The 18655-nt window shown below is 44.6% G+C and overlaps 1 pseudogene across 1 annotated transcript in view; it reads left to right on the top strand.

Moving 5' to 3' along the window:
* LOC147734738 (aldo-keto reductase family 1 member B1-like) overlaps positions 1-18655 on the top strand; it is a 236662-nt pseudogene that overhangs the window by 192106 nt on the left and 25901 nt on the right. Inside the window, exon 9 of the transcript XR_015307537.1 lies at positions 56-138. The product of XR_015307537.1 is annotated as an aldo-keto reductase family 1 member B1-like (transcript). The remainder of the gene's footprint in view (positions 1-55; positions 139-18655) is intronic.

Below are 18655 nucleotides of genomic sequence, written 5' to 3'. Positions count from 1 at the left end.
CATTTCTTCAGTGTTGCTCAATTGACCCAATTTATTGTTCTCCTGGTATTTCCAGATATTTGATTTTGAACTGACTAAAGATGAGATGGAGACCATTCTGAGCCTTAACAGAAACTGGCGATTCTGTGACATGGAAATGTGAGTATCCTGGCGGGTAAGAGGTGGAACTCAAGTTTTTAATAATTAAGAGCTGAATATTGTTACAAACAAACATCTTTAAAGTAATGTAACTGATAGATATTATTATACGAATTCAATTTTCTGGGCTTGTGCCAGACAAGAGCATGGGATTCGAGCACATGGCTTGTAAGTTGCTGTTATGGCAGAGTTTTTGGCTCTATTTAGCAGTGATATAGATCTTAGTCTTGCTCACATCTATTCTTAGCCTGTGTTGGCCCTTTTAAGCCCTTTCTTCCAGACCTAGAAGAGGATAGCTGCTTAATATGATGATAGATCCTTTATTCTTGACTCTAACCTGTCTATTGCCTATTGGCTTTGACATACTTGACACATTGGTATGGTTTATGTAGGTATTCTGGCAGAGCTAAGGGGCATTTCATCCCTTTCAGGCCTACAGGCCTAGAGCTAGAGGGACTCCATCTTGATGGAGCTGAGAGGCTTTTCAGGGTAAAGGTAATGTTTATAGTTAAGGCTGTTGTGTGCTAGAGGAAAATCCAGTTAGGACCGCTTCTTATCCGAGGAATGTGTTTTTCTCTTGGGCCCAGACGTAACATGCACATGCGCACTGCGGTTGCGTGGAAGCCTGGGAGCTGGCACAGGAATTCGGTAGGAGACAGCCCTCTGTTGGAAATTTCCATGAAGGGGGAGGAATCCATATTAGCGAGCTACAGGAGAGGAGGAGTGTTCAGTTCAGTTTTGTGTTCATTCCAGCGTGTGTGCAGTTCAGCCTGGAGCTCAGTTCAGCTTGGAGCTCAGAACAGCTTGGAGAGAGAGGACAGGATGTCTGCTGGAGCTGCAGAATAAAGTGCAGTTCTGGAAAGGAGAAAGAAGGCAGACAATTGCTGAAGATGAGGAGAGAGAATAGAGTGCAGAGAGCATCAAAGAAGGCTGTCAGCTGGAGCAATTGAACCAGAGACGTGATGATGTGGTGAAGGAGGGAGAGACAGAGAGAGCCCTAATCCCACCAGAGGCAGAGAGAAATCTTCCTTCTAATAGGTGAGGTAGTCTGAACTAATCACACTTGCATCTTAATCTTATCTTTTTTCCCTAGGCTTTTGCATTGCTAATCTTTTCCCTTTCAGCGGTGTGTTCTATCTATAGTCTTTGTCAGTTACAGATCTGTGTATGTGTACTTTATTATTGTTACAATAAATGACCCCATTTTAATTAGTGAATTAGTGTGCATGAGTTTTTTTATGATAAAGCTATCTTAGCTTCTAGCCAGTTGCCGTTGAGCCACTGATGGATCAGAAGGGAGTAGGAGCGCTTAAATCAAGAAATAACTCAATCACATAGTGTGTATATCTTTGTCCCCATACAGTGAGGGTAATCTTCTGTCCTGGTAGGTATTACTGTTTGAACAGATGCTACCCCTGATCAGGTAAGTAATAGTGAGGGAGAGAGGAGACCTGCAACTAAGGGACCAAGTTAGTACACCATTCCATAATGTTATTGTAGTAGCAGACCCTTAGTGAATAGACATATAACTGAAGGTGTTCATAGGAATGTGGTCGTTGTTGATATGCGGCGTTAGTGAGAACGCTGGGGAGGATTACCAGTGTGGATACCCACAGGATTGTGGCTTGCATAAGTGAGAGCGTCAGGGAGGATACTGGCGTGGAGGTTTGCCGGATTGCGAACCGTTTGGAAAAGAGAGCATTGGGTTCTGCAGGCCCATGTGTAGACGCACCGGATTGTGTGTCATATCTGCCCTAGGGTAGACCGGTCTGGGTCGGGGTGGCCGCGAGACCAACTGATGTGAATATAAGTGTGGTGTAGGGTATGGATATCCTTAGTAATCAGTCAGTATTCTTAGTATCCCTATAGATTTAGTGGTGTTTTTAATAATATGAGCTTGTATATTGCGAGTTCCCCATCCTCAGGTAGGTACCCAGGTGCCTGGATAGATGATCCTGAGGAGGGATGTGATTACGTTCTGGCTGGGTTGGAGGGGCCCCTAGGGGCTGATCCCATCTAATCAGAAAATCCAGCCATGACAGTTGCACACGTCATCAGTTTATAATTTACGTATTGAGTCACCTTATTGGAGTATGTCTTTCAGGAAGGTAGTCCTAAGTAAAATAATAAAACAGATTTCATGGAGTAGATTTAAGTTTCCTGGAGTCCAACTGCAGGATGCCCCTGGCCTCATTGGGCCTTTGATGATAGATGTCTGTGGGTATTTTATAATAAAGTGAACCTACCTCGCGAGGAGAGGGACTAGGCAGAGCATAGGGCCAGGGTCTAGCCCAGTGATTTCTGCACATAGACAAATATGATGCAGGTATTAGTGGGGACACTAGTCCCAGGGTGTGGTCATAGGGTACACACTTTTCCTGCTAGATATGGCTACAACAGGCGCACAGGAAGAGGGCAAATGGCACATCTGTAGACAATGCAGAATAAATAAATTCACTGACAACAACTTTTATAGATGGTTGTTCTGACTGGCTACGTTGATCCCAAATATGTAAAAAAGAAAAAAGAAGGAAAACATTGGTAGCCCTTTTGCCTTCTATTTAAGAGCTGTCATGGTTTTAATTCAGATTCAATGCTAGACCTCATTTATGTTTAGCTAATCAGCCATCATAGGAGACATCACTGGTGACAAAAGACAGCATCATAAAAGACCTCAGCAGTGGCATAATTCAAGATACACATTCCAGTAAAAGTACAGTGTTTTTTGTAATGCCTACAATGTCTTATGGTTGACAGTGGAACAAACCAATAGATGTGTCTCTATGACTTTCTTGAATTCTAAGTAGTGGTCAAATACCCACATCTTGGTGTTTTAGAACTGTTATAGGCTAAATGGGTATGTAATTTTTTGTCTATGTGGGGATGTTTGCCTTCCTGTGTGATAAGTAAAATGTTAGTTGGCATCGCCTGCTCATGCAGAATTTTTTCTTTGTCTGTAAAGTGATGGGAAATGTTTTATAGAGTGCATACAGGAACAGTGTGCCCCTACAATTCAATTGCCCTAGATAGCTCTATAGCAAACCCAGTGTTTAATTTTTAAAAGAAAGAATACAGATGCCAAAGCTTGTCTCAGAAGCCCGTGCCTGTGCAATTAAATGACGGCACACCCAGCACCAAGGCTGGTAGTCTTAAATCTACCTCATGCCTCTGTAATCCACTACCAGACACAACCTACACATTTTTCTCTCTCTTGCAGAGTTCTCCATTTATGGGAATATATGACGTTACAACGTAAGCAATTACAATGCATGCTTTTACATCGCAGTTTTTACATCGCAGCTACCATTACATTGCATGATTTTCAATGCATGCCATTGCAACACATAATACTTTTAGGGCAACAGTAGGAGAAGTGTTCGATAGTGTATGGGTACAAATTACGATTCCCACTACAGGGAATGTAAAAGTAGGGTAAGAGTTGGATAGTGTAGGGGTAAAAGCTTCTATTCCCACTCCAGTGAGTGCAACAGCAGGGAATGTGTTGGATAGTGTAGTGGTAAAAATTACTATTGCCATCTGCCCCAAAACCCATACCCACCCTAAAACTAAAAAATCTCCATTACTTACCTTATAATGCGTTGTAATGGCATGTGTTGTAATGGTATGCGTTGTAATGTCATGCCTTGTAGTGACATGCGTTGTAATGGCATCCATTGTAATGGCATGGGACGTAAAGGCAGTTGCGTTGTAACAATTGCTTTGCAAAGGTAGTGCATTGTAATGACTGCAGTGTAATGGATGTTTCCCATTTGTGGTGGTTTTTCCATCCTTCTCCTTCTTCTTCTTTCCCTATGTGTGTTTATCCCTCTATAAATGTTTAATGAAAAAAAATAAGTGCGGTCTTTAAAAATGAGTGCCAGTGGGGCCCTCAGGCATCCACCGTCTCAAATAAAGCACTGGTTAAACTGCTTTATGCCCACCCAACATTTTTTTAGTCACATATTTCTCAAAAACTACTGGATGACTTTAGACCAGACACAGGCACTTCCTTGACTTATACATTTATGCGACGTTTGGTATAAATCCATTCTGCTTTTTTTTCTGTATCGAAGAGCAAATAATCCTATATGACGTATATGTTACACCCCTCTTTTTCGGCCGCTTCTTGACAGATCAGCACAAAAGTCACCATGCTGAACCCTGCGCCTGGAATGTGAATGGACTTGGCCCAGGTGGGCGAGGACAAATTTCTATCATTGCTACCGGACTATGAGATTATACTTCTGCAAGAAACTGCTAGCAGTCATGAACACCAATCGTGGGATTCAAGGAATATTTTAATGCCGCAAAAAACGAGGCTAAGCCAGGAAAAACTAAAGGGGGCATGGTGATTTACATCTCAAATTACATCTTGTGGACACATGAGGAAGTGTACGTGGGTCTCTCATGGATGCAGTGTGTTAAGATTGTAGTGGATCCTCATACTACCCTATTAATTGTAAATGTATGCATCCACCCATCCCTTAAGCACAAACCCGATAATATCCTTACCTTAATTGGACTACTTAAAGCCTTGAATGCATGCATCCACAAGCTTTCCACTAGTATCGGGCGATTTTAATAATCAATCTCCTCCAAAGCTCAGATGTCCAACTGCCAAATCATATCCTGGAAATCAAACTAGAAGGGATCTACAAGGCTAGTCATGCATAACACCCTTAGATGCCTTGGGTTTCTATATACTCAATCGGCGAAGTCCATTGGATAATCCATCAGCGTTCACTAGAGTCACAGACGGATTACGCTCCACCTTAGATATTCTCTGGCTGAGCCTGATCTGTTCACAGGACTTACCAATTTTGCTATAAAAAAGATCAGATAACGATTATTTTGCCCAAATGTTTACTTTGGAGATCACTCCACTTTAACCCCTTCGCTGCTGCGGGAATTCCGCCGCAGCGCTAAGGGGGCCGAGCGGCGCTCGCATGCTCGTGACGGAGCCGCTCCGTCACGAGCCGCGGTTGAGCTGTGCTCATGACGGAGCGGTTCCGTCATGGCCCCGCCCGCTCAATGGAACGTCCAGCGCAGGCGCGGAATTCGCGCTGCGCAGGCGCGCCGAGCGGGCCATGACGGAACCGCTCCGTCATGAGCACAGCTCAACCGAGGCTCATGACGGAGCGGCTTTGTCATGAGCATAGAAGGGGTTAAGCCCCAGAAGCAAAAGCCCTATCGACACCATCCCAGGCGTTCAATTTGAGGAATCTCACATGGAAGGACACAACAACAGGGACTATTATGGACTTCATCACCAACAACCTCATGTGGGAAATGCTGATCCCTCATTCTGGTTTTTCTCTTGTACAGGCATGGGAGAATTTTGTTTACAATTTTATTGTAAACTTTCCTTTCTACAAAACCTCTAAGACATCAAGGTATTAGAGTGCAGAAGAATTGTTCACACCACAATTCCATGTGAAACATCTGGAACAATGACTCCAGAACAACGACTTGCCCGAACAACGACGTAGCCTTCACCACGCATGTGTGTGGTTAAGGCTAAGTCGGTCTTGTGATCAGGATAGGCGGGGAGAGAGGAGAGAAGGACATAAACAGGACAGGGGTATGGGGTCGTTTTTAGAGGGTGGGAAGGGTTCAGGGTAGCTTTTAGGGGGTGGGGGTTTGGGTTGTTTTTAGGAGGTGGGAGGGGTTCAGAGTAGTTTTTAGAGGGGGAGGTGTTCGGGGTTGTTTTTAGATGGTAAGAGGAGTATGGAATAGATTTTATAGGTGGTGGGGTTTAAGGTCGTTTAAGGGGTTTGGGTTAGTGTTTAGGTTGTGGGGATACGCGGTAGTGTTTAGGTGGTGGGGAGGTTCGTGGTAGTTTTTTGGGGGTCGTGGGGTTTAGGGTCGTTTTAAGGGATTTGGGTTAGTTTTTAGGGGGTGGGGGTATTGGGTAGTTTCTAGGGGGTGGGATGGGTCTGAGTTAGTTTTTAGGGGGTGTGAGGGATTCAGGTTAGTTTTTAGCTAGTGGGAAGGTTCTGAGTAGTCCGTAGGGGGTGGGAGGGCTATATGATAGTTTTTAGGGGGCGGGAAGGATTTGGGTTAGTTTTTAGTGGTAGGAGGGGTTTGGGCTAGTTTTAAGGGATGGGGTTTGGGGTAGTTTTTATAGCGTGGGGGTTGGGGTAGGTTTTAGGGGTATGGGTTTGGGGTAGCTTTAGGACTCAGAGGGGGAGGGAGGGCGATTGTAACATTACCATTGAGGGCTGTTTACAATGCATGCCTTTACCATGAAAATGTGTAGTAAAGGCAAGAATCGTGGTTAAGATGTAGTCGTTGTAAAGACCTTGTTGTAAAGGTAGTCAAAGTCATTGTTCCAACATACAACCCAATTCCATACTATGAAGAAACAACTCAATAGAGAGATCAGGAGTCCCCGTTTGTGGGGTGGTGAACCCAGTCAGGTTTCACTGTGCAAAATAGCCAAAATAAAACAAACCTACGAAAAAGCAATCTAGGCAGCGAAACAAAATTTCAGTATGGCCCTTAGGATAGAACTGGTACAGGCAAGTAAGCAAACGAGTTCCAAATTATTCTGTGCCGAAATATACTAACTGATAAATGGACAGAATTGGCACCAGAACGCTGACATTACGGAACACATTGCTGCAGTTCATAATTCATTGGACTAAGATCCCCATTTATGATACCACACGCAGAGTCTGGCTAGTCTACCCGGGAGAAGCAGCAATGCTTGTTCACGCCAGAGGCAGATTACATACTGAACAGAGATCAAAGGGTAGCCCAAACATTAAAAAGGCTTCAGTAAGATGGAGCACCAAGGCCCAACGGCCTTCCAAACAACTTATTTAAATAAGATGTCTGCTTCTGGTCCTTGCACTTAACACCTCTTTTTAATTATGCCATGCCATCAAACTCTATTCTGGAATCGTGGCGTGGCAGTTTCTTTCATCCTATCTATAAATAGGGTGAATGATCAAATCTGTCCAGTTATGGATTAATCACCTCAACAGACGAAGAAGCCAAGATCTGTGCCTCAAATTTGCATATTGATTTGGAGGACTGCGGACTGGATCTACTGCTCAAACATAATCCTGAAAATCCATCCTGGCTTCAGGGCAGGAATGAGCACTTTGACAAACTTGTTGGTGGTCATCATTTTGGCTGAACAAGAAATCACCAAATCTAGCAAGCTGTGCTCCTGTATTAATGCCCTTAAAGCCTTCGATAAAGTCCTGAGGACCCTGCTGTGAAAAACATGGCAAGCTAGGGTGTACAAGTGAAACTGCTGGAGGCTATAATCAACCTATTCTCCAACACATGGGTTCAAATTAAAATAGGAGACGGCCAAAGAGTCACCAAAAAAATCTATACAAACATGGGCTTAAAAGAGAGGTGTGTCATTGCAATCTGTATATTTAATATCTTCATGGCCAACCTTGACAGCCACCTGGCCCTAGTGCAGGGGGATTCGCTCAGATTGGCCCATGCACAAATTATAAGTCGGCAATTTGCCGACGATATCATCCTCCTGAGCCAAACACCATTTGGTCCGCAATGGCAATTAGATCAATTATTGGGGTATACCAACACTCTGTGACTGAGCTTGAACTATGGCAAAACAAAGTTTCTTTGTTTGAGATGTTACAGTGGCAACAGGCAGTCCAAATTCACCTGGCGGGCCGACAGTAGCAATTTAGAATTGGTCAAGAACTATCAGTATCTCGGTGTCCACCTAGATTCCCATCTGATATACAAGCTGCATCTCCAATCTAAACGAGCCATTGCTAATAATCTGCAGTTTGCATTTAAAACTTTGAAACACAAGACACAAAACACCTCAACGCTTCATCTCCTTTAAGTCGTGGAAGTAAAATTCTTGCATTGAATATCTTATGTCTTTGGTAATTGCTTAAAAGAAAAGACGCTGCAACCTTAAACATTTTGCAAATGATCCTCTGTAAAAAACTCTTTGTGATTCTGTAGTATGTCTCACAATCCCAAATCAGACATGAGTTTGGCTTGCTCCACCAGGACCCATTCAGGCAGAGTGCCCTAGTAAAATTCCGCTGGAGGACAAGGGCAGCCGAAGGAATTTGCAGGGACACCAGTGTTGGGTGGAAATAGAAAGGCTGGCCCACATAAAGAAGTCCAGAAGTGTCCAGCACTACAGTTCATTTATATAAATATGTTTTTTTATATATTTGAGTTTTTTAGAGCGCGAACCAGATCCATGAGGGTATCAGAGTGCTTTACAGGATTGACAAGTGAAATACAAAAGACTTGGGAGGGGTGGATACATTTGGGATGACAAAAAAGAAAAAAACAGGTAGATACATTATACAAGAAACAAGTGGTCTCAAGAACCAGGTGGGATGCCCAGAGGTGCCGGGTAAGTATCATCCGGAGTAACCACGGAGAAGCCTTAATAGGAGGTTGAACAGAGTCGCTGAAGAGTTTGTAGTGGAAGCGTTAGGAGAGGAATTTGCCTCAGCGCCTAGAAACCCTAACCAGCTAGCATCAGTGTCACATTAGCTCTTTGTCCTATAGCAAAGGAACCAATGATTAAACAACCCAGAACATGCGACTTATGTCATACTCAGGAATGGTGGGAAGCAAGAACAAACTTTCGTTATACTCTCATACTCGTCCACAACAGGAGTAAAAAGAGACATGGGAAAGGTTAAAATATTTATTTTAACAACGTGCTCTAAGATGCAGTATCTTTGCTAACATAAAAAGACATATGATTAGAAATAATATGATCAGCATTGTTACAATTCCATAAAACACAAAAGAAGAAATCATATTACAATGAAGGTAAAAACAGGTCTTATAGTGGATAGTGTAACACCCTCCCTAGCTAGGAACTATGTTTTATAAAATACAGAAGGTCTCTTAGGCTTATGTGGGGGACCCCATACCTTCAAGATCAGCAGGTGTGAATCATATCGGGATCTGCAAAAGCTCTCTGTCTCTCTGGAAATACAGGATTCTTCCAAGTGCCTAAAAACATGCCTACAGTGCAATATTAAAAGGTGCCAGAATCTCCGTTGGCTCGCAACCGCATGTATGTTATGTCTAAAACATGAGCCGATCAGCCCGAACAACAGCAACCTTGTTATGATAACCTTGGAGGCTTTAGCACTCACTGTGCAGACTAGGGTCGCGATGTAAGTCTAGGGATGCCGAAAACAAGCCTTTCTCATGTGAAGTAATTCACGCAGCCTAACTTACAACAACATCTATGTGTGCAAAAAGCAGCAAAAGACAAAACAGCGTTTAAACTTATAATAAGCCTATGCTCGCATAGCAATGTGCGCAATAAGGCCCAGCCCTCACTACACCCTCCCTTGATCGGAGTGGGGGCAATTTTGGAACGCAGAGTTCAAGTTCGAATTAGACAGAACCAAGTTAAAAAGTTCACCAAACTGGATAATTGGGAGTAATTACGAATTAGTAATCACAAAAATTGAAAACCCAACAGGGGTGTATAGTGTGAAACACAAGTAATAGGTAGAGAATAAAAAAATGAAGGAAAAAACTTCATGAGTCCAGTCCGTGTCTATGAAGCAGAAAAAATTGTCACTTCAATCCAACAGCGTACAGGCACAGTATGTTGCAATTGCCTCCAATAGGAAATCGTTGTTATCGTCAGCGAACATTTCAGCCATCCAATTTATTAATGGAAAAGAACACACATGTTCTTCAACGGCCAGTGCCTCTAGACCCATCAGAGGACAACTCAGGTGTTCTTCTAAATAACTGCGTGCCAGAAAGTGATGGGCTGCAGTCCAAATATTCCAATTGCCTAGAACTCCATGCGCTGCTGCGCAGGCCATAATCCCGACACCAGAACAGTCTAGTTCATGGGCAACTAAGGGACTCATTAGTAGAACATAATCCGGGTTAGGAGACACCGTATTGCAGAGACACAAATCCAGAGACAATCCAGGCAGTGGAAAACTGGCTGCACGCATGTAAAGTACGAAAACGGGAAAGATAAGCCATACGCCACACTCAAAGTAGCCAGAGGCAGCGATCCATAGTATTCAAGCATCCAATCATGAAGTTGGAGCAGCCGAGGCAGGTCGCCGTGGGGCACAGAATGTGCAACCATTTTGGAGCACGTAAATTAACAGCAGAACACTGGCAGCCAAGGCAAGAATTAACGGGAAACCGCCAAAGAGGCTGGAAAAATAGAACGTAAAAATGCTGGTATCACACCAAATATAGTTTGGAATGAAGTCACAAGGCCAGAGCTTACTACTTTAAAAAAGTGCACCAAGCTCGAGTTCGATGAGGCATTGAATGTAGTGTGAATCAACGCCCCAAAATGGATGGGGAGATCCGTATTTAGTAATGCATGTACCTCGGTATGAGTATTAGCCTCGTGAAGTAAAAATGTTTCACGTGCAGATGTGAGGGCAACTTCTTTTAGAGACAAAAGAGCCCTTATTCGTCTAATTTTATTGAACTCTGCTTTCAAGGTTGGAATGGAAGGCTAGATGGATATATTGTGCTTCCCAAGCGGAGGAGGAAACAGCACATTCTTACAAAAGACAACAAGTTGGGAGACAGTCACTATGTACGGTATCCCTGCCAGCATACTATAGCAATCTTCATTATTCAATGATAAATAACTATCGTTTGCTAACAACGTGAAAGTAGGGGTAATAGCCGGGGCAGGTGTACCTTTTAACACCATCACTGCTGCACCAATTCCGCTCCTGTGCTGAGTTTTTTAAAACCGCACTTTACGTGACAAGCTGGGCTCGTCATCAGCGTGCGAGGAGGCTACGCCATGACGAGCCCAGCTCGTCATGAGCGTGGAAGGGGTTAAAATACAGGCCAAATTCGAGGCTTCTGAATTACACGAACCTTGCAATTGTATATTTCTACAGACCAATGAGTTATCAGGTGTGGAAGTGCAATGGTTTACATCCTTCCTTGAAGGCCGCCGCCAGACGATCTGGGTCTCCCAGAGCTCCGCCGAGATGCCGCCTTTGGGGGTTGGGGTTCCACAGGGTTCTGTGTTGAGCCCATCGCTGTTTAACATCTTTATGTCCCCCTGGCGGCGGCGGTGGAGGCTTACGGGGCCCAGATCGTGTCCTACGCCGACGACACGCAACTCCTCTTCACCTGTGGTAAAAATCAACCATTTGATGGAGAGAGTATTCGCGGTTGTTTGGGCAGGGTATTCGATTGGTTCCAGCACAACAACCTGAAGGCCAACTCCAGTAAGTCGGAGGTCCTATTCTTCGGCTGTGTCACCGATCCTGAGTGGCGGCAATGGTGGCCATCTGAAATGAGCCCTCCCGCACAATCATCGGCGGTTGCTAAAAATCTTGGCGTCAAACTTGATAATAAGTTGTCACTGAGAGCGCACATCCTGGGTCTGGCCAGAACCTGCTTTGGCATTCTGAAGATGCTCCGCAAGTTTCTTCCACTGCTTTCTGCGGAGCATAGGCGGATTACAGTGCAGGCGCTTATCGGGTCCCGGCTCGACTATGCCAATGCCCTCTTTCTTGGCCTCCCGGATTACCTGGTCCAACGCCTTCAGGTGGCACAAAACTCTGCTGCCCGTGCCATCTTTGGCCTGCATAGGCGGTCACGAGCCTCTGGGTTGCTGCAGCAGCTTCATTGGCTGCCTATCCGTAAGCGGATTATGTTCAAATCCCTTACGTTGATGCACAAAGCCCTGTTTGGCTCAGGGGCTGGGTATCTACGGCGTAGATTGGCCTTCTATCGCCCTGCCCGCTCACTGCGGTCTGAATCTCTTTTTACTGCCGTGGTTCCACGTGTACGGAAGGCGCGGACTGGGGGCCGTTCCTTCAGCTTCAAGGCGCTCCAGTTGTGGAATTCTCTGCCACTGGCGCTACGCAGTACCTCCAATCTGCTTCAATTCAGGAAGAGCCTGAAGACTTGGCTTTTCAATGTTTAACTGTTCCTTTGGCTGGGTTTTTTTCTTTCTTCTCTGTATTAGTCTTTTCTTGTTATGTTATTACACACGGAGCCGCCTGTGGAAAGCGCTGGGACACTCTTTTAGAGTAGCCGTGCGCTATATAAGTTTATTTTAACATAACATAACATAACATAACAATCTTCACCTTTCAAAAAAACTTCTTTACCCTCCCTCAGACACCTATAGGTGAACGGAAGAGACCAAACTCATGTAGATATGCGCTACCCAATGGTTCATATCTATCTATGGCATAGTGCTTCATACACGCTTCGAATTTAAACAGTGGAAAAGGTAGCGTTATTAAGCCATGAATAAGCCAAACTGCAGAATTTGTTTTGGCCACAGAAAATGGTAAAGGTTCTAACTTTTCATTATGCAATAGTGAAAATGTAGCATCTTTCATTGACATAAATTATTGTTTAATAGTCAAATTAAAAGGCAGGAATAGTGAAGAAGTGTTCATATAGTCCCAAGGCACCTTTCCAGCCTTTAACGTTTGTAAAGTCCATGCAGACTGCATAATAGAACACAATTGATTTTGGCCACGGTACAAAACTGAAACTTCATCTTGCACAATATCAAAAACAGATGAAACAATATTATCTAATGTGTAAATCCGGGACAAAGTGTGTTAATGATATTATCTACAACTGCAAGCACTTTTTCTAAATTAGCTTGGTCAACAGCCCTTAACCTAGAAGCAGCTTCAATTTGGGACAGTTTCCAAACTTCGTTGTAAACAGCATAAATCCATCTTTTGGACCTGCGTGCTGCAGGACCTTTCACAAAGTCATTCAGATCAACATTGTCAGTCAATTTAGACAAATGAAGCTTAACTGATGCTAAAGTGGAGTGTTTGAGCCAGTTCTGACATAGCTTGCCTACAGAATAGGTATAGCCACAGGCCAAACCCAGTGTCGTGTTTAGGCAGATTGACTAACCTGGACATCCGGTACAGCAGGAGCGAGGCTGAAGCAAACTTCCTTCCTCCCTGGACACGGTACTACAGACGAGCGCAAAACTTGCACTCGCATATAGGACCCCACCCCGGGAAGGGGAAAAGTGGATAAATAAAATATAAAGATGTGGCAGCCAGAAACCATCTACAGGACTTGACAGCAGGAAACACGCCAAACGTAGAGGTTGTAAATAGGTACCTGCACAGGAATACAAGAACAAGACAGTTAACTTTTGCCCTCCCACTCTCTGTCTTTTTCTGTATTAAATAGGAGGACTGGCACTTACTCAATGAGGCTTCCACTCTTGCTTAATGGAAAAGAAGGCAAAATAGAAAAAATAAAGAAAAGAAAAGAAAAAAGGATTTGCCCAGAATCCTATATCAGTAAAGTAGCACAAGACTTCTACAGTACTCTTCAGTGATACCACCAGCTGGTGTACCACACCATAAGATCAACAAGATCCAAAAAGAGGTTCCAAAAGTTATGCTCAAAGCACACACCAGGTTACAAAGTTCTGGATCCGAGCCACTCAACAGCTCATGGGAATTCCACAAAATGTTCAGCAAGGTACCTTTGCCACGAAAACAAATGTCAATAATAGTAGTGCAAACATAAACAGAAGAGTTTCAAAAAACACCCTTCTATCTAGCAACCGCTAGAATTCATATGGACTAATGTCCGTCACTGGAGTCAATAGCGATCAAAATCCGGGCTCAACTTGAACCCCAGCTCACCCCACGGCTCCACAGCCGATATCCGTGGACCACGCTGCTTACTTCCAGCGTGGTTCTCTGTCAGCGCGGCTCCCCGACGCTGCTCTCTCTCTCTCCAGCATCCAGCGCGGCTCTCTGTCAGCGCGGCTCCCCGTCGCTGCTCTCCGCTGGTCCTGGCGTCCACACTCCAATAAAGCGAGCGCGGAGAAAAGTTTCTCGACTCCGTGTCAGCAAACACAATCCAGGGCATGTACAAAATCCTCAAGGCTCAGTCCGAAAGTTACGAGAAAACACAGGTGACAAGCACCGCGGCAAGCGCTGAGCAGACATATATAGAAAACGGACTTAGGCAAGTAGAGACAGAGACAAAGGACTACACAAGCATTCTGGGATTTGTAGTTCACTATATGACTAAATCGTGACAGAACCCCCTCTCATTGACCGACGTCTCGGCGGTCCACCAGGCTTCGTAGGGAATGTAGCGTGGAAACGCCGTAACAACCCAGGACAGTGCAAGTTACTAAGAGGTTCCCAAGAACGCTCCTCAGGGCCATACCCCTTCCAATCAATGAGATATTGTAAGGCTCCCCTCACCCTTCTGGAATCCAGCACGGCTTTAACTTCATACTCAACGTCCCCTTCCACTCTAACTGGCGGAGGTTTCGCTACAGCTCTTGTCCCTTGGACATAGGGTTTCAACAAGGACACATGGAAAACGGGATGTATGTGCCAGGAAGAAGGAAGCTTTAATTTCATGGCTACTGGATTAATCACAGCCACGATGGGATAGGGACCCACAAACTTTGGTTGTAAACGTGTGTTGCCTTTCACTCTCAAGCATTTAGTACTCAACCATACCTTGTCTCCCACTACATAGCAAGGTTCTGGGGTTCTCCTTCTGTCTGCCTGCATTTTGTCACGGTTTCTGGCTGCCTCCAATTGCTCTTTGGCTGACTTCAAAACAGATCGAAGATGGGCATGATGTTGTTGTATGGAGGGATGAGAGGAGGGGCATAACTGATCAAATGGCAAAGAATTGGGGTGATACCCAGTGAGACAAAAGAAAGGAGAGCATCCTAACGAAGAGTGTGTTGTGTTATTATAGGCAAACTCAGCCATCCACAATAACGTCCTCCACTCTTCCTCCTGTTGTAATGTAAAGCACCTCAAATACTGCTCTAACGTCTGATTCAGTCTTTCTGTTTTACCATCCGTCTGCGGATGGTAACTCGTTGATAGTCTAGCATCTATTTTCATCACTTCACATAATGCTTTCCAGAACTTTGAAGTGAACTGAGTGCCTCTATCCGTTATTAGAACAGAAGGAAGCCCATGCAACCGTACTACATTCTGCAGAAAAACTATAGCTAATTCACCTGAGGTGGGCAATTTGGGTAATGCAATAAAATGACCCATTTTGGTGAGATGGTCTACCACCACTAGAATGGTGTTGTTGCCGAAACTGATAGGCATTTCCACTATGAAGTCCATAGAAACTGTATGCCATGGATAGGGAGGAACAGGGATAGGACGCAACAATCCAGTACTTCTTTGATGTTGTGCTTTAGCCTGGATACATATGGGACACTTGGTAACGTATTCTTCAATATCTTTCAGCATGGTTTCCCACCAAAAATACCGGGAGGTAGACTGGAAAGTCTTGAGTATACCTGGGTGTCCACTCAAAGATGAGTCGTGGGTCCATTGAAGGACTAAACTCTGCACTTCAGGGTCTGGTAGGAACAACTGATCGTTTCTGAAGAGGAGTTTATCTTTCTTCTGCCGTTGCAGAGGCTCCTTATCTACCCAGGCTTGTGCGTCTAAAAGGCTACTTTTGTCTTCGACTAGTTTCAGGAAATCTGCAGGGCCGACAACCGCTGCTGCTGTTTGATTGAAGGATGCTCTGTGTAAAAGAAAGGGGGGATCTTCCATCTCTGTAGGCTGGTTCTTTAGCACTGATTCAGGTCTTGATAAAGCATCCGCTTTGCCATTTTGTGGGCCAGGACGATACTTGATTATGAAATCAAAATCGGAGAAAAATAACGACCACCGCAATTGGCGAGGTGTTAAAGCCTTTGCACTCTTCAAAAAGAGAAGGTTTCTATGGTCTGTAAAGATTTCCACGGTGTGTCTTGCCCCCAACAAATGATGTCTCCATTCTTCGCAAGCTCGCTTGATAGCCAATAACTCCTTATCAGTTATGCTGTAATTCACCTCACTAGAAGACAGTTTTCTGGAGAAATAGGCTACTGGATGCAGCTGGCCTGTATCCGGATTCCGCTGGGATAATACACCTCCGATAGCAAAATACGATGCATCCGTTTCCAACACAAATGGCTGTCTGGCATCTGGATGGCGTAAGATGGGTGCCGAAATGAAACATGTTTTCAGGGTTTGAAAAGCTTGTTCTGCAGCTTCAGTCCACTTGAACGTAGCTCCTTTCCTCAAGAGAAGAGTTAACGGCTGTACAATCCTGGAGAATCCTTGTATAAATCGCAGATAAAAGTTAGCAAAACCAATGAAGCTCTGCAACGCTTTTACAGTACCTGGTGATTCCCATTGTGTGATGGCTTGAATCTTTTTATGATCCATTTGTAATCCCTTAGGGCCAATGATGTATCCGAGGAATTCTACTTCAGTGGCATGGAACAAGCATTTCTCCAATTTGGCGTATAATTCGTGCCGTTGGAGCCTTTCCAGTACTACTTCCATTACATGCTTAACATGATCCTCCTGCGTGGCAGAGTAGATAAGGATGTCATCAATATAAACTATGCATGATACATCCAATAAACCCCTCAGCACCTCATCCATAAAATATTGAAATGCCGCCGGGGCATTGCACAAGCCAAAGGGCATCACTTGATATTCATAGAGCCCATATTTAGTGCGGAAAGCAGTCTTCCATTCGTCACCACGACGAACCCGCACCAAATGGTATGCCCCCCTCAGATCTAGTTTGGTGAAGATCGTCGCATCCTTCAGCTGATCCAATAGCACTGGTATTAATGGAAGAGGATATCTGTTCTTCCTGGTTACCCTATTGATGGCTCTGTAGTCAATACAGGTTCGCAAGCCCCCTTCTTTCTTCGGGATAAAGAACAGAGGAGATGATGCTGGAGACGTGGAGGGACGTATGAAACCTGAGGCTAAGAGTTTCTTTAGATACTCCTGAAGATAAACATTTTCTGATTCTGTGAGAGCGTATATTCTGCTACATGGAATGTTGGCCCCAGGTTCTAACTCGATCACACAATCGTAATCCCGATGAGGGGGTAGTTTGCTGGCTTCTTTCTCATCGAAGACGTCTCGATATTGGCTATACACCTCAGGAAGAAAAGAGATGGCATTCACTTCGAGATGTATTCCTGCTCCTGCTAGAGTGCTTGCGGGGGTTTCCACGTGTATGGTCTCATGGATACAAGGGAGGGAACAATGGTCCTTGCAGTACGCGGAACTCAAGGTGATAGTACGAGCAGCCCACTTAACAACAGGATCATGCAAAGTTAACCAGGGCATTCCCAAAATTAGCTTGAACTGCGGGGCATCTATCAAATCGAATGCTATATATTCATGATGATTTTGTCCCACTCGCATCACCAACTGACTTGTATGGTAACACACTGGCCCGGAAGTTAAGTCAGACCCATCCACGGCCTTCACAGCTTCAGGGGTCTCTTTTTGGATACAAGGAATTCCAAGTCTTTTGGCGTATTGCAGATCAATGAAGTTTCCTGTTGCTCCACTATCCAACATGGCATGTACCATCACAGGCTGACCACCTGGCCATTGTATTGTAACGCAGACATTCATGTGGGGTACCGCTGGCTGCATCGTATTGGCTACGGCATGATAGACCTCTGGTTCGGTGTCTGAGCTCAAGCAAGGGGTCTGGGACTCGCTTGAGCATTCTCGTTTCCCGCCACGTTGAGGGGATGTTCCACCACGGAAAGAGAACGGGTACCTTTGGTCTTTGCTCTACATTCTCTAATGAAGTGTCCAGATTTCCCACAGTACATGCAGAGCTTTAGATTGCGTCTGCGAGTGCATTCTTCTGGAGATAATGGTCCTCTTACACCTCCGATTTGCATGGGTTCAGGGGTATCGGAGGTTGTAGCGCTTTCTGCAACAGCCTTAGGTTTTACCATGGGAAACCGAAAATCATACCGATGTTTGTCGCCCCTGCGTTCTTGTAATCGATGATCCAGCTGAACTGTGAGGTCAATCAATTCTTCACAGGTGGTAGGCAACGTGACTACCTGCGCCAATACATCCTTTAATTCACCTCGCAATCCTTGATAGAACAAGGAGATTCTCTTTGAGGTTGGCCAATCAGTTTCAACAACAAGACGGTTAAAATTGGTAATATAAGACAACAAGTCTTGGGATCCTTGTTTTAAAGTAATCAACTCCCTATCTAATGACAGCATATGTGCTTTACGATCAAACAATTTACGCATCTCATCACAAAACCCCTCAAAGTCATCTAATACGGGATCCTTCCTTTCAATGAGCGGGAATGACCAACTAGCTGCGTTACCCCCCAAATATGACAACATAAAGGCTGTTTTGGAGTGGTCATCAGGGAGTACCGTTGGCTTACATAAAAAATTTAGCCTACACTGACCCAGGAAGGTACCGAATTTCTTAGGGTCCCCCATAAACCGTTCTGGAGGCGCAAGAGGCAATTGAATTGGTTGTACTACTTGAATAGTAGAAGGCCCTTGCCCTCCTCCCTGTATAGTGGGGTTCTGAGTGTGCGTCGGAGGTTGGAAAGTAGCTTCTTTAATGTAATGGGCTCCTCTTAAACCAGCAGGACTGGTACGTGCCATTCCTGCTACCTCCTGACGTAGAGTACCCATTTCCTTTCTCATTTCATGATTTTCCCCTCTGACGGCATCTAC

This window comes from Lissotriton vulgaris, chromosome 1_2 (assembly GCF_964263255.1).
Source record: "Lissotriton vulgaris chromosome 1_2, aLisVul1.2, whole genome shotgun sequence".
NCBI classification, from domain to species: Eukaryota; Metazoa; Chordata; class Amphibia; order Caudata; family Salamandridae; genus Lissotriton; species Lissotriton vulgaris.
This window is presented reverse-complemented; position numbering and strand designations above follow the sequence as displayed.